The 21,639-nt window shown below is 57.7% G+C and overlaps 1 protein-coding gene across 1 annotated transcript in view; it reads right to left on the bottom strand.

The window, feature by feature from the left end:
* SORCS2 (sortilin related VPS10 domain containing receptor 2) overlaps positions 1-21,639 on the bottom strand; it is a gene marked incomplete at its 5' end in the record, with an annotated part of 454,802 nt that overhangs the window by 201,267 nt on the left and 231,896 nt on the right. The window lies entirely within an intron of this gene.

The raw sequence follows: 21,639 nt of genomic DNA, 5'->3' as shown, positions 1-21,639 counted from the left end.
CCAGCTGTCCCTCCGTCCATCCCCTCCACGGCACCCCTGCCCCCAGCTGTCTCTATGTCCTTCCTGGTACCCCTGCCCCCAGCTCTTTCCCTCTCTATCTCTAAGTCCTCTCATCTCCATGTGGTTGGGGCTGAGGAACCTGCACAGACTAGATCTGAGTCAAGGTCAATGCCAATTTTGTATTTCTAGGAGCTAACACATTTTGTACAGAACACCCAGTTCCCTTGTTTCCACGCAGGTGGTCTCACCACTGTCTATAAAAGGCCCGGCACCCCAGGGCCATGAATATGGGTGATGTTCTGGGAGTGGGGCGTTTCTCTTTCTGAGTTTGGATTTTCCCTGCTCTACAAATTAGTAACTTTCCTACTGGGGCTTCTGAAAAGATGACAAAGATGTAGGATATAGAATACATATTTAATTTGTTCTTATTTTTGATCTCCCAACCCCTCAGAGGAGCCTGGGCTCACAGAGAGAGGCGCCTCTGATCTAAATGACAGCCTGTTATTGTGGCCCAGACCACTCGGACCGGGGTGGAACCCGTCCTAAAATGCACTGGGGGAGGAAGGAGACCCCAGATTCTCGAAAACAACGAGCTAGCATTTACCTAGGTCCTACTGCCCATGGGTCACTGACACCCTCCTGGTTTTAGAATATTCTTTTCTCCCCCAGTGGCTGAGGCTAAAGATGTGAATCTCAGGGAAGCACATCCATAGGCACGCCTCGGAGGCAGAGGCCAGCTTCCATCCCCCCGCCAGCAGATGCTGAGCACAAAGGCCATATGGAGCTGAGAGCCAGAGAGCCAGTTTTCAACCCCAGCTGCAGCTCTCCCAGCCCTGAGGCCCTGGCCCATAGCTTCCACTCTCTGCGCCCCACAAGTATCCCTTGTCCTGAAGGTGCCACAGGCCAGAAGACAGATTGTAAGTGGCAGCCATGGGGAGGGACGCGGTGATTGTGGGGTCAGGACAAGGGGAGCGACAAGGCTGCCTGGGTGCGGTGCCTGCAGACGGACCAGCAGAGTCCACGGCGGCTCCTTTGAATAAACAGCAGTGGCCCTTCTGATCACACTCCTGAATACCCCCATCGCCACCTCGCGATGGCCTTCCTTTGCATTCACACAAATTACCCCTTCGAGGTTCAGAGATCCCAGCCCAGCCCGGGGTTCAGAAGTGTCAGCCCCACAGGGACCACCATGACCACAGAATCCTCTTCCCCACCTAGGAGAAGTCAGTCTCAGACAGTGGCGCTAGGTTTTGTTTGCCGAGCCCGTGAGGCCTTTTTCCCTGGTAAGACCCTTCGGTCCCAGCTGCACACATTCTTTGTTTTGACGGGACCCCGAGGGACCGAGCAGGGCCATGCTCGGTGCGCTTGGTCCAAGCACCTCGGGCCCGCCATTGGGAGTTGGACTGCAGGCTCCACAGACACGGTGTTCACTGATGGAGCCCACGCCTCCTTCCTGGGAGAGCAGGGGTGACTGTTCCTGCAATGTAATTACAGTGGAAATTAAGAAAATCACCAACCCTGCTGTCAGGTGCATAATTAATTTGAGAAACTTAATTATGTCTTAGCGGGGGAGGATCTCCCCGGTCAGGACATACTTTAAAAGCGAGGAAGAAGGGAAGATACACCTCCAGAGAGGCACAGAGAGGCAGGCAGATCAGCGAAAAGACCAACAGTCCCCCTCTGTAGGTGGGGACAGCAGGGCGCGGAGAAGACTGCTGCCCTGGGTCCAGTCTGGGCAGTCTTGGTGCGGAGGAAACCCCAGGAGGCTGGTTCTCAGCCTGACCCCTTGAGCCTCTGCCAGGAAGCCCGCTCAGCCCGCGGCACGCAAATCCCGCTCAGTGGGCGCTCCCGGCCTCACCTCTTGCAGCAGGCAGGGATGCCAGCCTGGACGGAACCAGACCATCGTGAATGACCGTAACGTCATCCCAGAGGTGTCCCTGCTTTATCCCCCAAAAAGACAATGATGTAAAGATGAAGGGGAAGAGTGGCTAAGGAACCAGGACAGAGCCAGGGAAGGGGCCGTGTGCTATGTGGGGTGCGGGAGCCCTGCTCGGGACACTGCGTGGGGTCAGGTGGTACCTGCAGAGCCCCAGCCTGGCGCAGCAGGTGGTCCGGAGGGAAGGGCCCCACAGCGGCACAAATCTCAGCGCCCCAGAGAAGGAGGCCAGGCCCCCTCCAGAGAGCCACGGGGAGGAAGGGTGGGCGCTAGGCTAAGCCGGCGGAGTGCTGGCGAGACCAAAGCCCCAGGGCCCGTAGCAGGAGTCGGGACTGACGGGCCCTGAGGTTCGGCCATGGAAGGGTTTCCTTCCACTCGGGCTGCCACAAGGCCCACTCCACTCTGGCCTCAAACAGAGGCCCTTGGTGGCATGTGGGAGATACTGGGGTTCTGCCCCCTCCCCTCCCTCGCTGCCCCCCAGCGCCACTGAGTTAGTCTTCTGAGTTAGCTACTGAGATAAGCGAGGACCCTGCATGGGATCAGGATCCCCTGGACTTGCTCCTCCCTGTCCCACCCTCAGTGCCCCCAGGACAGCCCGTGCTCCCCACAAGTCTGAGGCAGTGTCCCCGGAAGCAGACGAGGATGCAGGAATGGGAAGCTTCCTTGCAGGGTGATGCCAGGAGGCCCCTGCGGAAAAGCAGGGTGGGAGGGCGCAGGGAAGGATGCTCGGGAAGAGTCATGGCTGCGGGCAGAGTGGCTCAGTCCTGCAGGGTCCCGAGAGGTGGCACAGAGCATGCCAGAAGCCAGGAGGCTGGGGCCGGGGGTGGGAGGGTTGCTTCTCAGGCTTATCCCTAGCACCGCAGCGAGGGGACCACTCCAAGCCCTGCTGCCCGCTGTCCCTGCCCAGCGCTCACAGGCTCTCCATCTTGCTCCCGGACACTCATCCCATTGAGACCTTGCTGCACTCCAAGGGTGCCATGGAGGCAGGACCGGGGTCTGATCACATGTGCGGCTTTGTGCTGACCGAGGCAGGGAGCGCTATGTGAACTCGGGTCCTGTTGTGCCCCAGCAATGCTGTCCGTGTTACGGCATTTCCTGCCCATGACCGTGGAGGTCCGTCCTTCTCCTTTTAGAGATGAGGGGATGAGGCTCAGAACACCTGGACAGGCAGCCTGCACTTGCAGCCGGCCGCCTTCCCATCCAGGACCGAGTCCCCCCAAGGCAAGGCTCCATCCCAGCGGCCATTAGATGGGACCCGGCGAGCATGTTCTCTGCAGCTGTGTGTGGTGGACGCAGCTCCCAGAACCAGGGAACCGGTGGGATCTCTGCCCAGTTTCATCAGGAAGCAGATGCGGTACGTCCCCAGCATCGATCTACGGAGCCCGGCAGTGGACAGAGCACCTGGGCCTTCCCATCCCCTGTGACATGGGGTAGAGATATGCACAGTGACACATCGGTCCAGGTAAGGGCCTGGGTCACTGGGTCCACGGGGACGTAGCATATCCCACCTACGTCAGCACGCTCAGCTGGCAGGGAGCCCCACCCTTCATCTCCACGACCCCAGACACATCCACCCCCCCCCCAGAAGTGCAGCCATTTGAAATGAGGGCAAAGGAGCCCCAAACTGCAGCTGGGTCAAACCATGGGAGACGAGCCATAGTGGAAAATCACTTCTTAAAACTGTTCCTCCTACATGCATTTACCTGCCTTTTTTACAGGGTGCCTGGCAGCCCTCTGGCTTCTGCATTTCATGGCAATGAATTTTCTGGAAAGAACCTGCTGTGGGGTCTTGGACCTGGCTCTCTCATGACCTAGTCCCTTACCCTTGTGATGCTCACCTTCCCCATCTGTGCAGGGGATCATGGAGGCACCTCCCGCCTTGGGTGACAGCTCCTCAGGGAGGGCCCAGCACAGGACTAGCTCTCACATGCGGCAGAGATTAAAACTCACGGAGAAATCTGAACTGTGGGATTCTTTGGAGGTAGGACTTTTATGAGTCTTGGCTGGGACCCAGCCACGTGAGGAGTCTGAGCGGGGTCAGTCGTGCTGAGGAGTTGGGATGGTCACCGCATCAGGACGGCCTTGTCCCTCACCCAGGGGTGCCGGCAGCTAGCAAAGGGAGGAGTCCTGCTTATGAGTTGCAGAGTCCGGGCAAGTCCCCAGACCTCCCAGAGCCTCTGTCGCCTCGTCTGACAATGGTAACAACCCCAGTGGGCCAGGGGAAGACTGAATGGGTCCCTCCTCATGGGGACTCAGGCCTGGTGAGAGGCACACGTGGGCCTTCCAGGAGTGCCCTTTATCTCCATTGGTCCCAACAGACCAAAGGAAAAGGGAGAGACAGTGGGGTGTGGACTCCCCAAGCCTGAGGCCTCAGCCACTGAAACCAGCCAAGGCCACTACTATTTCTCTCCACCACTCTAACCCTCAGTGTCTTCTTCTGCAGAATGGCCAATATCCATTCATAGCATTGCTGTTTAGAGTAATTTAGGACCCACACATAATGATATAGGCCCGCAGCCCGGTTTCATTTTGCCCTCCTACTATGTGCAGGGACCTGTACAAACTACACTTCATACAGCCCGGTGTTTGCATGGAGAGGCAGCTCTGGGCTCCTGGACAGAGCTGAGCTGTGCTGACCACCGTGGGACCCCCTTGCTCCCACCCTTGATCAGCAGGTGCATTCCCCTGATCAGCAGGTGCACTCCCCCGGTCAGCAGGTGCTTCCCCCCGATCAGCAGGTGCGTGCCCCCGATCAGCAGGTGCATTTCCCCGATCAGCAGGAGCATCTCCCCGATCAGCAGGTGCATGCCCCCCCTCTGATCAGCAGATACATCCCCTGATCAGCAGGTGCATCTCCCCGATCACCAGGTGCATCCCCCTGATCAGCAGGTGCATGCCCCCCCTTCCGATCAGCAGATACATCCCCTGATCAGCAGGTGCATCCCCCCTGATCAGCAGGTGTGTCCCCCCTGATTAGCAGGTGCATCCCCTGATCAGCAGATTCATCCCCCCTGATCAGCAGGTGCATGCCCCCGATCAGCAGGTACATTCCCCTGATCAGCAGGTGTGTCCCCCCTCCAATGAGCAGGTACATCCCCTAATCAGCAGGTGCGTCCCCCCTGATCAGCAGGTGCATCCCCTCTGATCAGCAGGTGCATCCCCCGATCAGCAGGTGCATTCCCTTGGCAGCTACCTGGTAAGGCCCTTCCCACCCATGGCCCTTTCTACTCAATCCTAGTTCCCTTCTGGAGCTGTGGCATTTTCAAATGTGGCCCATGAATAATGGATCCCTGTTACAAATTTAGAAAACGTCCTCGCGTCCCACAACTTGGCCTTTTTCTTTATTTTTATCATGCTGGTTTGTAAGAAAACTAATCCCTTGAAAATACGTTTCTCCCTCAACTGATTTCCTGACAGCTAAATTCAAGTTGCTAACTTTACAGCCTCCATGCCGAGTGCCACAGGCTCGCTGCTCTGAGTGTGGGGTCAGGGAAGGGTTCATGGGCCCCAGGAACTTTCCAGAAAGTTCTAATTCCTGGGGGTCAGGTGGTGTGATGGGAAGGGTCCTTGGAATCTGACCCAGGTGGGAAGTCTCACTCCCCTGCTCCCTGGGTGGCCCCGGGCCAATGTCTCCTTCTCTGGGCTCCAGGTCCCTCACCTGAGCAACAGGGAAGACGTTCTCTGCAGTGTCCTGGAGGGTTTTGTGGTGTGGTGTGAACACACACAGAGGGGCAGCGATGCTGGCACAAAGGGTGTCCCATTGCTTCTGCTTCCCCCCCTTCCTTCCTGCAATGAACAGGGTAAGGCACCAGAAGAACCTTCCAGAACACTCACCAGAAAGCTCCAAATTCTCTTCCCCGTCCACTCACCTCTACGACTTTGGCACCAACTATACCTCCTAAGCCCCTCGGAGTCTGGGTCTGCTCCCTCTGTGGCCAGGCCTGATGCCTCCCTCTGCCCGTGGGTCCCCTTTTCCTCCCTCCCTCATGCAACATTCCCAACACCTGGTGCTGCCAGGCCTGGGCTGGTGCGAAGGACACAGGAAAGGACAGGCATGACGTGTGGGGCAAACAAGGGGGTGCCCAGAAAGTCACAAAGCCCTGAGTTACAAAGGGCACCAACCGACCCCCTTGGCTGGCCCATGCTCCTCTCTCCTGCCTCAAGTCCCATCCTCCATCTCTTTCAAGGTCAGCTCAAGGTCACCCTCCACCAGGAGCCCCTTCTGGCAGCCCACCGCCCACTGGGCTGCTGTGAGGCTCGGGGAGGGCAGCCTCCTCTCTCCTCCGTGCATCCTGGATGCCGAGCTGCTGCGCCTGCTGGCTCACTGCACTCAGGAGTCCTCGAAGGGAGCCGACCATTCTTCACCACTAACAGGCCTGACAGAGCAGGCAGCCTGGGGTCCCGGGAGCAGCACCAGCGCCCAAGCCAGACTGAGTGAGGTTTGAGTCCCAGTTCTGCCCCCATGCAGCGGTGGAGCCTTGGGCAAGTCACCCCCCCCCCCGCCGAGCCTCAGTTCCCCCTGCAGGACTCACGACACCGCTTCGGGGCCAAAGGGGGTTGGCACACTTCAGGGTGTGGCATGCCCTAGGTTCTCAGCATGTAAGAGTTCCCTTCCCTAGCTCTGCAAGGGTTAAAACATGACCTCAGCACAGACTACGGGCTTGGTGAACAGCACTGCCCATGGCATCCACCATTCTTCTAGAGCTGGAATTTCCTTTGTGGGCCCCAGAGGTAGGAGGCCCCCTGAGATGTGGGTGCACCACTGGGGTCACCAGGCACCTGCCACTTTCCACTCCACAGGATGTGTCCACACACACGACCTCTCCTATGAAACAGGCAGGGCCAGCCTCACCATCCGGGCACACAGATGAAGATCCTGAGGTCCCAGGAGGGGCAGTAACTTGCCCAGCCAGGCCCCCAGCTGGTCAGGGCTATGGCAGGGCTTAAACTTGGGTCGGGGGCCCTTCAAACACCAAGCTAGGCCACCCAGGGTCGGTGAGCACATTCCCAGCGACAGCAGGAGTGGGATCAGCTCCAGGGGGGAGGAAAGGGTCTCTGAAAGGGGGCGGCCTCAGAGAAAACTGGAGGAGGCCCCAGCCCCACAGACCTGGCCCAGACCCACCACACCGGCCCCGCTAGGAAACAGGTCATAAGAAGCTGATGGCGCTTGGAACCCCCTTCTCCCCAGCCTCAGCTGACCGCCAGCCCCATCCTGGACTTGGGTGGGGGTTACCTTTGGAAGACATGAGTACAGGGTCCATGTGTTTGTGTGAAGGGGACAAGAAGTAACACCCACTGACCCCAAACTGTGTGTTGTACATCTTGCATTGGGCACTCAAACATCTCTGCAAGCAAGCCGCGACTGTGCCCATTTTAGAGATGACAGACTGAGTCTCAGGGAAGTGAGACACGGGGTCATGCCATTGCTCTCTGCTGCAGCCTCCTCTACTCCAAGCTGGACTCAAGAAGCTTCTGGGTCGAGGTATATCTGAGGAGAGAGAGTCCCAGCAGGCTCCACCTGGTCCAGCGTGTCACCCAGGGCCAGCAACGGCATGGTGCTGAGGCTGGTGTTCCGATACAAGAGCCCACACAGTGCCCACGCCAGCTCCGCTTCCAGACTGCTGGGTCTGGCTCTGGCCCCATCCTCGCCTCCCCCTTGACGAACCCAGCCCAGCCCCAGAGCCCCGGAGCAAAGTACGAACGACCACTCCCCTCTGCCTGCAGCCGGGCAAACCCAAAGCCAGGCACACGGGGCTGTTTCCACGGAGGCCGGGGGACCGACAGGCAGGGCAGCCAGCCCCTGTCCCATGTCGCCCAGAGCGCGGCCCCCTGCTCAGAAGTCCCAGGCACTCCCTGCTCTGGGCCTACCCACCGCGAAGGAGCGAGGCCCCGGCAGCCGGCTGCTGGCCCCTGGCACCTCTCCGCGGCCCCTGACCTGCAGGAACCCCGAGCCAGCCTGGCCTCCCGGGACCCCGGCCCTCAGGGACAAACAGGACAATAGCAGCAGTGCCACCTGAAATGGGGCTTGTGAGCAGCGGGGGCGCTGCTGGGCGGAAGGGCTTGCAGGAGTGCGTGGCACGCGGGCTTCATAAGCGTTTGAGACACCAGCTATTACTATCACCGCCCTTTCACAGAGCAGAACACGGAAGCGCAGAGAGGTTAAGTGATGTGCCCAGGGTCACACGGGTAGCATCACGATAGATCTGAAGGCAATCCCTCTGCGTTGATTCAGTCAGCGAGCATGAAATGGGCACCTACTGTGTGCCATCCCTGTGCTAGCCCCTGGGTATCCGGGAGACCAGCGTGAAAACTGTTGCACCTGCTCTCGGAGGGCAGGGGGGGGGGGTGCTTGCTTAGGGACCTGGGGATGGTCCACGGTGCAGGAAGCTCTGAGAGCCCATGCAGAGCTGCCATGAGAACGGAGGTGAGGGTGCCCCACCCCAACACAGCCTTGGGGCTGCCTAGAGCCACAGATCACCTCTGGAGGATGGGATATCTACATGGAGGACTGGAGTGTGAATACAGGTTACTCGGGTAAGAGGATGCAGGGAACAGCATCTGTCAAAGCCTGGAAGGGAAGACAAGCATTGTGTGCTCAGAGGATGTCAAGGAGGTGCAGGGTGGGAGGAACTCAGAATTAGGGGATAGAGAAGAGGAAAACAGCTGGAGGGCTCGCAGGGAAAGATTTGGTTTATAGCCACAGGAGGGCAAAGGGAAACCAATGAGAACATTCCAGAGCAGAACAGCATGGTGAGGATAACCAAAGAGGCAAGATGGGCAACTGGGGCACTGGTGAGAACGAGGCCAGCAACCTGGCCCCCATCAGTGGATCCTGACCAGGGCAGAGCACACTGAGTATGGAAGCACTCAAGCTCTGAGCGTGGTGATGCCTGTGGAGCTGTCTTCCCCTGCGTGTTTGCAGACCTCACCCCTGCTGGTCACCCCACCCCCCCCACCTCCTCCAGGGAAAGGCGATCTCTGAGCTGGGTTCTCCCAGGCGCTGTGGCCTTTGAGGCGCATCCCCCCAACCGTGGCAATCCTGAGCCCCCAACATGACCGCTTTAAAAGACCAATGTGAGGAGCATTCTTGTGCGCAAGCTCTGTGGCCTCCACGGATGTCCCCCCTGGGCTCTGCCTGCCCCGCGAGGAGAGCTGCATGAAGCCTCCCCGCTCCCGGATGGGATTGGCACTGCCATGCCGAGCAGAAGGACACACTCTTGGGGCCCCACCAGCCCTGAGCAGAGTCTGGGTCCCCACACAGTCAGAAGGGAAGCAAGAGAAGAGCCCAGAAGGAGAATACATAACCCAGCGAGGAGGCCCCTGGATCTTCCTGCCAAGCTCACTGTAGGTCAGGGGCACTTCCCAGCCACTGCCACTGCTCCCCTGGGGTCACGGCCCCTCCCTCTCACCCCTGCTGCCCGGCGTGGCCCTTGGGGTCTTGGCCAGCCCGCCCCCTCGGACCTGCCTCCCATCCTGCTGCCTTGTGCCATGCTTCTCCTGCTGCAGGGGCGCCTACAGACCCGGGGTGGCTGGGAACTTCACTGTAAGCCTGGTTCACAGTCCCAGCGTCCCCCCCACACCCCACCCCACGGGCTGCTGCCCTCCACTCGACACCCCTTGCAATGATGCCTGTCCCATCCACGCACTCAGTGGCCAGCACCCCCAGAGTTTGAGCACCCTGGAAAGAGGAACCATTAGCTCACAAGTGGTTTCCTGATGAAGGTTTTTGACTGGGGTTCGGGCAGGCATTTGTGTTTTCCAGAACACTTCTGTCTGCGAACAGAAATGGAGGGTTCGCCTGAATTACGGGCGATTATTTTGATTCAGGGGCCTCGATTTTCATACACAGATGGGCTTTTCACACCTGAAATAACACACTCGGTGTTGCCTTGTGGGCAGGGGCTGGGGACGATGTCAAACACCAACATCGGCCACAGGACAGCACCTGTGGGGCCCAGGAGGCCAGCGACCCACTGTGTGGACTACTGACCTCCAAGAGGAGGGCGCTGTCTTGAGAAAGGATTCGCCCACTTGTGAGACCTTGTCAACCCGTAACACTGCCCGGACAGCAGCAACGGTCGCCCACGCCGGCCCCTGACAAGCCCCCACACGTGAGACGGGGACCGGGAAGTGGCTTCGAGAAGGCACTGGGGATTCGGCAGCCAGAAATTACGAAGTCGATGTAGGGTGCTCGGGAATGGCTGCGTGTGAGAGGGTGCAGGGCATTCAGGGAGGCGAGCGTAGGGGTGACCCGAAGCCCCCTGCCAGGCCCCCCTCCCCGCTGACGGCTGCAGGGGCGCCAGGAGCTCCGCGTCCCTGTGTGTGCAATTATGTGGTCGCATGGTCCCTCCAACTAGACTGTCATCCGTGAGGTCCCTCCGGCCCTGGATGGCGGGAAGTGCTCACTGAGGAATTAGTGAATGACGAACAGGAAATTCACGGACACGTGAAAGAAGCCAGCGGCCATTCACTGCAAAGCAAGTACGTGCCCCTCAGATCAGGCTCCTGCACCACGGGGCACTGACGCTTTGCCGTCTGCTGGCCGGGGCACGCGTGTGTCCGTGGCTCGGCTTGGCCACTCTGGGTGGCTTCTCTACACCGAGCCTCAGTTTCCTGATCTGTAGATGAGGCGGCCATTCCCGTCCTGGTGAGTTGCAGGGGCTCCCTGTGGGGACCAAGGCAGGGAAGTCTGGCAAAGTGCAGTGTGAAGGATGGGGTTTCCAGGAACATGGGGTGGAGGGTCCACGGAGGCAAGGTCTATACCAGAGTAAGGCTGGCGGGCGGGGTCTATGAAGGTGGGGGCTTCTATTCCACACGGGGGGGGGCGGGGGGGCACAAAGCAGGACACATGAGAACCGTTGCTCCTTCTTCCAGCCTAATTTCTCAAACTGCGAGGCTGAAGCTGGTGGCCACGGGCCCCAATCAGGGCCCCATGACGCACTTCGGGTCCCTGCCTTTGCCAGGGCTGGAACCCCCCTCAAAGACTACATCGCCGTGGCTACTAGTGTGGGTGACCCTGGGTGACGGCAAACCCAGCTGGCCAGACCTGAAAGACTCAGCTGGACAAGGCAACCAGCCAGCACACGGCCCCCTCGGCCCCCTCCGAAGGCCGCAGCAGACATTACTAATTAATCACCGCACTCTGTACTGCTGGACCGTCTGAATCTCAGAGCCCAGAGTCTAAGTGCCAGAAGATCCGAATGACCTTAAATGCCAAACTACGGACCGTCTCCACGCTCAACTGCTAGAAGCAGCCACAAGAAGGAAGCACAGGGCTTGCTGACGAGAGAGCCGCTCTGCCCTGGGTTTCTGTCTCCTTTGTCTGTGGGTGGAATCAGGCCCTGCCTGAAGTCTACAAAGAGAAATTTTAATAGAATCACGGCAAGCCTGGGAAATAATACCATTCGCTATGACCCCTAATTAAGGTGCAGAGAGCACACAGCCAGAAGCCCAGTGCCGTAGCGGCTGGGGCTTAATTGAGAGAAAAAGATGGAAAGAGGTAGATGGCCCGGCAGCATGGGGCGGGGGTGGAGCTGAGTCCCCACCCAGGTGGCTCTGAGCTCTGGCGCATCACCGCTTTGTGAGTCTAGCGGGAGCCCAGATGAGCATGCAGCCTCCCTGCAGGTGGGTAATCCCTAGGCAGCGGGGAGCACAGAGGCCCGCAGAACGCAACTTGCTCTCCCCGGCACAGGCAGTGAGAGAGAATGTTAACAGCTTCATTGTCATATTTTTCCATGCGATGTAGACTGTGGCCAACAAGCACCACCCAGGCATCGATGCGGGAGGTGATTCGCCGGGGAGCCTGGACCAGGGGCAGGGATCCCGGGCTCAGGACCAGGCTCTGCTGCTCCCCGGCAGGGGGAGTCCTGGGCACGTCACACGCTGTCCGGGCTCCATCCTTTGGGGTTTGTAGTGGGTTAGACAGTGACCTTTGGAAAGGTATGTCTACATCTTAATCCCCAGAACCTGGAGATGCAAACTATTTGGGAAAAAGGTCTTTGCAGACATCAGTAAGTGAAGAGTCTGCAGATGAGACCATCCCTGGATCGTCCGTGGGCCTAAAATCCTTATAATGACAAGTGTCCTTATAAGACACAGAAGAGAGGACACAGACATGGAGAAAAGAGTGTGTGATGGCAGAGCCTTCTCTGATATGACAGAGGGATATGGTCACAAGCCCAGGGGTGCCTGGAGCCCCAGAAGATGGAAGAAGCGAGGAGGGATCCCCTCCAGAACCCCTGGAGGGAGCACAGCCTGACAGCGCCTCGGTTTCAGACTTGTGGCCTCCAGACACTGAGACGAAACGGGCTCCTGTAAGCCCCCAGTTTGTGCTCGCTTGTGAGGGCAGCTGCAGGCCAGGGACACAGGGCTGAAAGTCAGCAGGGGCTCCTCAGCTGGGCCAGGAGGGACCGTTCAGCCTCTGGCGCCCTGGCAGACGCGAAAGCCGGGCCTTGTGCAGGGGCCTTGAACCCCTGCTGAGGATGAAGCGGCCTCTGCAGAGCCAAAGCCAAGCCCTGGTGTGATGAAGAAGCAGAAGGGGCAGCCTCCGGTCCCTGGGCTGGGACGACCCAGGCGCTCTGCACAAGCCCGTCCATGGTAATAAAAGGCCGGACAGATCTGCAGGCAGCCTCAGGGGGGCTGGGGGTGCTGGGCGTGAATGAACACCGTGGGGGTGTGCGCAGATTTCTGACAGGCCTGTCCGAGGAGTCTGCACACAAGAAGGTCAGGCCCACGGCCAGACTTGTTCCCCACTCACTCATTCATTCAACAAACGCCCTGAAGGAAACCAGCCGGCCAGGTCCCGACACTTTGGGAGGGGCTCCCCTTCCAGTCGGGGTGGCGGGTGATATACTCAGGCACACACATAAGCACACTCACGCACACGTGTGTGCACACTCTGGCCTCTGGGAAGCACCAGAGGGAGGCAGGGCTGGGTGCGATGAAGGCAGCTCTCCGGTGATGACACCGGAGACATTTAATCTGCTACGTCCCTTCCAGCTCAGAATTCTCTCATTTAAAGATAGGATCATGTTGCTTTTGCTTTTAAATAAGCTCTGAGCGGAGGAGGAAGAAAGCGGAGGGAAAACCTGCAGGAATTGAGTGTGTGGAGGACGCGGGTTCGAGCTACGACCGGCAGCACCTCCGGCCAAAAGCCTTGTACGTCCTCGCGGGGCCACGCTCCACTCTGTCCCACAGATCCTGCGAAAGCTGGCCTCCCCTGCGACGTTCCCCTCCCCAGCGGCAACACCTTCAACCCATCCAGCTGCCCCCGCCCCGCTCCGTCAGGAAGGGAGCTCCTAAAATACGAGGGAGACAGACCCGATGCCCGGCGGTCACTTTGGTCCCCTGACTGGAGAAACACGGAAACGTGTAGCTGGACGGCAGAGGCAGTGGCCGTCGTGGGGAAGGCGGGGACGCGGTTCTCAACACACCTCAATCAACCCCCTCAGAGAACACGTTTAGACGCGCGGCCACCTGCCCGTGGGGCGGCCACAGGCAGCGCGCCAGGTTTGAGGGCAGGTCCCAGAGGCCTCTGGGAGGACAGACGCTATGATGCCTCTCAGCGCATGTTGGTTTTTACTGCGCTGTGTTTTCTAGGACACAGTGGGAAAGCAAAGAAACATAGAAACCCTTAAATGCTTGAAATACTAAGTCGGAAAATAGCATGTGTAGGTCTGGAACAGCCTGGGCTTGGGAATTCGGAGATGCTGCTGAGTACTCACGGCTTCAATTCTTTGGGCTTGTTTTCCGAGGAAGTGTGCAGACTTGGTGGCGTCCCCCCAGGGGGAGATGTCAGCCCTTAGAAGAGAAGGCCTATGGACCACCGCGGGCGTTTCCCTCTGTCTTCCCATAGCCCCGCCTCCGACAAATGGGAAGCCAGGGTTAGATGACCTCAGAGTCCCCGAACCCCAAGAACCCAGGCGGGAAAACCTGCTTAGGCTTGATTGTAAGTTATTTCGTGTCTACCTTAGTTGAGAACATGGCCAGAAATGTCTTCGCTCTCATTTACCCACTTATTTAACAAGATACACGTGTACAAGGACCTACCACATGCCTGGCGCTTCTCAACCCTTTTTCCCATTGGACCTTTCTCACAATGCTATGAAGCCAGCAGGGCTGCTAACACCTAATTCCCAGATACACCGGCAGCCCTGGGGAGTTAGCAAGCTGCCCCGAGGCCAGCTCAGCATGGGGACCAAGCTGGGCTATCCGCACCTGAGTCCCCATGCTTGTATTCCTGCTGGGGCAGCAGCCTGAGGAGGACAGGGCCAGAGAACAGACACAGAGCTGCAGGGGACTGAAGTGCTTTCCCACTGGTGGGGGCCATAATGGAATATTTCATTTCTTCTAGATGGAGGTCCACGTCCTTATCCCTGGGTGTCACAGCGAAGAAACTGAGGCTCAGAGCTCTGAACGCTCATGCCCAAGCCCAGCAGAGATGTAAGTGACTTTCCCAGACCCTCCCCCGTCCTGAGGGCTCCAGCTGAGGGGGCAGAAGCTCCAGGGCCAGACCCAGGCACTGACCCTGGGTTTGCTCATCACATTCTCTTTCCCGGGAACTCAGAAACAGGTCTGGAGAAGCTGGCTGAGCAGGTCCCTGAACTATACCATGATATGGACTCATGGTCCAAGGCTGCCATATTGGATGGGGCACCTGCAGGAGCAGAAGGCTAATTCCCCAAAGGGAAGCAGGGAGGGAGAAGGAGAGAGAGAGAATGGAGTGGGCCAATCCAGACATCCAAGGTCCCCGGCTCCCCACTTCATTATGCTCACCCACCGGGGCTTTCTGCTTGTGGGTTTAGGAGCAGGTCTGCTTACTGTAACAAATCTCACCTGACTTCAGTCAGCCTGTGGCTGCAACATCCCCACGCCCAAACAACACACCAGCAGCCTCAACAACCACCGGGCCCGCATTTCTAGCCTCCGTGCGCTTGCTCATGTTTTCTCTCCCATCTTCAAAGTTCACAGCTTCCACGCTGGCCTGGAAAACTCCTACACATCCTCCAAAACCCTTCTCAAATGTCACTTCCTCCCCGTGGCCCTCTCTGAGGCTCCCCAGCACATGACCCCAGCCAACAACGATTGCTCTTTCGTCTGGTCTCCAGTTTACCATAAAGCACAGCGACATTGCACGACTCCTCGACAGCCCCACTGTAGTCTGGGAACCCCTGGAGAGCAGAGGGTAAGTCTCTTGTCTGTATCAGGGTTTTCAGGCCTACCAGGCCCTGGGATGCTGTAGGTGCTCCAAAAGTACTGTCTGAACTAAACTAAAGCGCTCTGTGGGCTCCTGCCCTCACAGATAACCGTGAGTTGTATTATCCCAGGGCTGGTTTTGAATGAGCGAGCGGATACAATCACTGCGTCAGCTGCCGACCTCCAGGATTGCAGGAAAGCATCCGTGGGAGGAGAAGACGAGGCCCAAAGCCCAGAGCGGGGGTCCTGCACGCCTTTCCCAGGAAGGTCTGTGCCCGGGCAGAACGCTGGTATGGGGGCGCCCCCCTGCCCACGGTCCCCCGGCACCTGCCTCACCCCTGGTGGGAGTTGGCCAGCTGCTCCCTCCACTGACACCGCCCCCCCCCCGCCCCAGACAACGTATGATCCAATTCACGGCAAAGGTGTTGGGTGTTTTTTAACTAACAGGATGCAGATCAGACCCAGCCCCCAAGCATATCGAACAATAGGTTCCAGCCAAGCCGCCCCATTTCTGAGACCTCGTCACAGAGGCCGGGCGCCGACGGGCCTGCCAGGACCCCCACGTGATGTGACCGCCCCTGCACGTGACTCCCACCCTCTAGCCCTGTGAGTGCAGCAGCCCCTCCCCGGCGCCCACACACGCACACTCTGCCATCCTTCGGGCACATTCTCAGCGGGGAACTCCCTGACTTCCCAACCCTGACAGGTTGGCGGGCGTCCCTGAGGAAGAGTGGGCTAAGTGGGCCTCACTGTCTGCCCTCACACCCGGATCAGCGGCCCGGCGCTGGTGGGCGGGCAGCACCGTCTTGCTCAAGAGACCCACCGTCGGGAAGAAACTGAGCCTCCCGCAGAGGTGCACACGCCAGGAAAGTGCCCGTGACAGCTCAGCAATCCCGGCTCGGAGACCCATCAGGTCCTGGTGCCACCTCAACCAAGCACCGCACACCGAGGCTTCAAGCAACACAGATGGCCTCTCACGGTCTGGAGGCCAGAAGTCCAAGATCAGGTGCGGGCAGGGCTTCCCACCCTCCGGAGGGCCCCCCAGGTGGGTCCTTGCCACCTCTTCTAGCTCCACAGTGTTTCCCGGTTTGTACACACAGCGGTCCGATCTGCCTGCATCGTCATGTGGCCTCCTCCTCCGTGTCTCCTCTGTGTTCCTCCTCCTCTTGACAAGGACACCTGTCCCTGTCTGTATCTGAGTCACCCCCCCGGCCTCTGGGCCACCTCGGGACACACAGGCTGTCCCTTGCATCTCGGCACCTCCAGGACCTGGCAGTCACCCCAGGCTGTAGACTGTGACCCATCCCTCACGTTCAACTTAGCAAATGCTTGTGTGCTGACGAGTCATTGGCAGGACGTGTGCTCTGGGAGGGGTTTTCAAGTTTACTCAGTAGGACTCGCCCTCCTAATGGGTTCCTACTTTTGATACTTCAATATCAAAAATTTAATCATCAAAGCCCAGAACAAAGGTTGGCCGGCATCAGGAGCCTAAAGGTCTTAATCTAGCAAATTCTGCCGTGTCTAGGTCACCAAACCACATATACCCAGGGCTCATGCCAGTTTTGTTAAAGGAACCAACAAAATAAAACACAGAACCGACAACACGGGTCTCAAGGGCTAAGGATTATTTTTCTCATTAACACGTTGGCCCCACTCAGGTGCACTTTCCTCTTCACGGTCTGAGCTGAAGTTTTGTTCAGTTAATCTGCACCCCCCACTCCCCATCAAATTGGGTTCCAGAGGGTGAGAGCCTCCCAGCGGGGTGTTAACTGCAGACCTGAAGAAGCCCCGTCCCACGACCAGTCTCAGGGAGGCTTCCTTAATGGGGCCGACAGGGAGGTGTGGCGCCAACCTCTTCACCCAGGGCCTGGAGGCCAGTCTGGGCTCCCGTGTCCTTCTGACCAGTGTGGTGGGCATGAAGAAAATAAGGGGAGGGAGAAGGTTTCGGCCCACCCCTCAGCCTCCCCCACAGGCCCCTCCTGGAGGGCAGCGAACAAGCACTTAAGCTTGGCATGGACGTTCGAGGTCTTTTTTTTTTTTAATTTTTTTATTGTTATGTTAATCACCATACATTACATCATTAGTTTTTGATGTAGTGTTCCATGATTCATTGTCTGCATATAACACCCAGTGCTCCATGCAGAACGCGCCCTCCTCAATACCCACCACCAGGCTAACCCATCCTCCCACCTCCCTCCCCTCTAGAACCCTCAGTTTGTTTTTCAGAGTCCATCATCTCTCATGGTTCGTCTCCCCCTCCAATTTCCCCCCCTTCATTCTTCCCCTCCTGCTATCTTTTTTTTTTTTTTAACATATATTGCATTATTTGTTTCAGAGGTACAGATCTGTGATTCAACAGTCTTGCACAATTCACAGCGCTTACCAGAGCACATACCCTCCCCGATGTCTATCACCCAGCCACCCCATCCCTCCTATGCCCCACCCCCCACTCCAGCAACCCTCAGTTTGTTTCCTGAGATTAAGAATTCCTCATATCAGTGAGGTCATATGATACATGTCTTTCTCTGATTGACTTATTTCGCTCAGCATAACACCCTCCAGTTCCATCCACGTCGTTGCAAATGGCAAGATCTCATTCCTTTTGATGGCTGCATAATATTCCATTGTATGTATATATATATATATATATATATATATATATATACCACATCTTCTTTATCCATTCACCTGTCAATGGACATCTTGGCTCTTTCCACAGTTTGGCTATTGTGGACATTGCTGCTATAAACATTGGGGTGCACGTGGTTGATTTTGATTTCCCTGATGCCGAGAGATGCTGAGCACTTTTTCATGTGTCTGTTGGCCATTTGGATGTCTTCTTTGGAAAAATGTCTGTTCATGTCTTCTGCCCATTTCTTGATTGGATTCTTTGTTCTTTGGGTGTTGAGTTTGACGAGGTCTTTCTTGATCGGGCCTCCCTCTATGCTGCCTCTGCCCCAGCCAGGTGTGGGCTCTCCACAGGCTCCATGTCCCCTCATCCCCCTGAGGTGGGGAGCCCATCTCCCTCGCCCCCTGCTCCGCTCCCCTTCCCCACCCAGTGAATTCCCACTCCACCGCCACCACCTCCCAATGTCTTCCCTGAACCTTCCCCAAGTCAGCAGGCAAGGAAAGCCTCGCTCTGCAGCCAGCCCCGGGCCCTTCCCTCTGTCCCAGCACCGTTGGTGGGCCTGTCTGTCCCCTCCAGGCCAAAGGCTCAGGGCCTTGCACGTGAAGCCCCAGGGTGGCATGGGGAGCAGAGCCAGTGGCAGAAGCATCCTGTGTGCCCCGGGCTCCATGCTGTTGTCCCAGCAACCCAGTGTGGGTCACCCATCCCTGCTCTGCAGAGGAGGAAGCCACACCTCGAAGATGGCAGGGTCTGGAGCTAGGGGACCAGGACACCTGAACGGGTGTCCCAGCCATCCTCCAGAGGCCGGGTTCCTCCTCGGGGCCAGGAGGACCCACCCCAGCATAGCTGATGTCAGCAGGGCCTGTGCCAAGACCACCCGTCAGGGGCCATCCTGCCGGGTGTGTTTCACAAACGTCACCTGAAAAGTGAGACACGTTTCCAGACCCGGAGGAAGGCGCCGGGTTGCCAACCGAGGCAAACAGCGCCAAGGACCCGCCTGGTCTACACACACCCACGGCTCGGGGACAGCCTCTGCCAGGAGCCAGATGTGGTAGACGGGACCCGCTCCGACCGTCCCTCCCCGAGGTTCCCAGTCAACGTGCTGGGTGATGGTGGGATGCGGGCCGCCGGGCAGCCTCCCTGGCAGCTGGCCCACCTCGTACCATTCACAGGTGCCATTTACAACAAACTGGGGCCCGGACGGCAGCCAGGGATCTGAGGGTGTTTCTTATGAATTCGTAATGGAGCCCTGTCAGTGTGGGGGACTTCTTTGAAAAGATAGTCACAAGGGAGTACAGAGGCTCCCTCTTCATGAAGGAGAAGGCCCCGGATTGCTCTTGGGAGTCTGAAGTTGTTCTGGGAATCCCGAAGATGGACCAGCAGGTGCGGGGCACGAGGATGGGGTCGGCGGAAAAGGAGGCTTGAGGAGACACGGCGCGGGCGTGGACCGGTCACCTTTCCCTTCCAAGCTCATCTGCCCTGTGGACCCCAGCCTGGGGCTACCAACCAACGTCCCCAGGTCTCCAGCCTTTGCCTCAGCTTTGCCCCTGCCTAGAAATCTCTTTCCCTTGATCCTTCCAGGCCTGGTGTCCACCCTCAGTCGGGCTCAGCTCGCGTGGGGCCTCCTCGGAGAGCCTCCCGGCACCACTAAAACAGCACCTCCATTCCCTCCACCCTCTGCCACCTGCTTTGTCGGCCTCCTCCCTCTGACATGGCCTTTCTCCACGCATGCAGTGTTTTCAGAGACCCCACGAGGGGCCACACACTGTCGTGGGCTCTGGGAATGAAACGGGGCCACCTGGACCAGCATCAAGTCTCCCCTATTGTACTGGTCTGTCTCCCATGGGGACATGAGCTCCGAGTGGCAGGGGCTTTGTGTTCACATGCTCAGTCCCGACAGTTCTTCCACGGGTCCCTCCCCAACCTCAGCCCTCCCCCCCCCACCGGGGAATCCCCAGTCATAGTGTCGAGACCATGACAAAAGCTACCAGGGTCTCCCTCCCAAAGCAGCCTGTGGCTCCTCTCAGCCCCAGGGCAGAGCCAACCTGCCCTTGGCAGCCAATGCCTCTAGGGAGTCCCTGTGCACCTGTCCAGCCTCATTTCACCTGCCCTCCTGCTTCCACTGCCCTCAGGACGGCCCCCAACACTCCTGCCTTCTTGCTCACGCTCATGCTGCTCCTTCTACCTGCGATCCCCTTCCTGCAAACCTAACCAGACTTAGCTCAAATGCTACCTACCAATGGTGATCTCTGAGACCCACGCAGGCAGGACTACTTAAAAACACCCAGCTGCCATTTAATCTGCACCTAAAATAATCGCATCTGCCCTGAATTCCCCAGGGATGGATCTGCAGCCTCATGTCAGTCCAGAGAGGTTGGGGCTTGTGCCCAGAGCCACAGAGCCCTGACTGGTGAGGTGCAATCCTGCAGGCTGTGTGCTCCTAGCCTCACACTCTGCCCCGGCTCCCTGCCTGGATGCCTCCTGCTCTGCATCTCTCCAACAGCCCTGATCACACCCCGTCTATGCCCATCGACCAGTGTCCGCTCTTTCCCGGCCACAGCTGTAAGCCCCTTGAGGGCTGCACCCTTTCTTAGACTCCTTTTAAACCCCAAACTGCCCAGTCCAGGGGCCAGGACAGAGCACATGTGCCAATGAATAGGATTCCCTAAGGGGGCTAGAACACGGGAGGCCTCCTACCTATGCTAGAGCTCTTCTTCTTTATTTTCTCCTATAACAAGGCTGGGGTGGGAAGGGGGGATGGGTAGATGGGTGGACAGATGAACAGATGGTGGATGGACAGAGGGGTGCATTGCTGGATGGACAGACATGGTAACTTGCTGTGTGACCCTGAGCAGGTCTCTTAGCCAATCTGAGCCCCATTTACTTTTCTGGGGGAAAGAGGAGATAAGGCTCAAGGAGCAGAAGGAATATTTCCTCCTTGGCCACGAACCCGCCTGGGGAAGACTGGACTCCCTGGTCCCGTGACTTCAGCACATTTGTCTGCCTCCTTTGTGACCTCTGACCTCCTCTTTTTTCTTTTCAATATGGCTGACCATGAGAACCCACTGTCTGATAACAGACGCCTCCCTCTTTCTGGTGACAAATTCCTGCAGTGGCTCTAATCTCACCTCCCCATGAGATGCCAGGTGGGAGACTGTTTTTAAACAGCCCTATAATGAGAAAGAATGAAATCCCTTGTGGGGTTCTCAGCCTTGGCTGCAAATTGGAATCACCTGGGGAGCTTTTCGATCGACACAGGGGCCCCACTGTAATCCAATTTAATCAGAATCTCTGGAGTGGGGTCCAGACTCATGATTTTCACAGCACTCCAAGAGACTCATGTGCCGCCAGGACTGGGGACCAGTCAGCCAGAGACTTAGAAGCACTCAGTGGTTGGGAAAAAGCTACAGACTCAACAGGCACTGCAAGGGCAGGGATCTGAAAAAACAGGATTCCCTTTGGAGGTTCTTATCTGTTACCTCCTGCTCTCAGTCAGCCAGGGAGCACAAGGGAAGAAAAATGAACAAACAGCTTAGAACCAGGGTCTGCACCAAGCCAACTGTGGGCTCTCAGAGCACAGAATTTCTTGGAGAAACAAACAGTTGTCTATGAGATTAATCATATAATCTCTGTCTCTGTCATTTTATATTTGGTCCCTTCTGTGACCTTCATTATCATCACCATCATCACCATCACCATCATCACCACCATCACCATGATCACCACCATCATCACCATCACCACCATCATCACCATCATCATCACCACCATCACCACCACCACCATCATCACCATCATCACCACCATCATCACCATCATCATCATCACCACCATCATCACCATCATCACCATCATCACCGTCACCATCACCACCATCATCACC

This window comes from Neomonachus schauinslandi, chromosome 2, assembly GCF_002201575.2.
Source record: "Neomonachus schauinslandi chromosome 2, ASM220157v2, whole genome shotgun sequence".
NCBI lineage: Eukaryota > Metazoa > Chordata > Mammalia > Carnivora > Phocidae > Neomonachus > Neomonachus schauinslandi.
The sequence above is the reverse complement of the archived record's forward strand: the minus strand, read 5'-3'. Positions and strand labels throughout refer to the sequence as shown.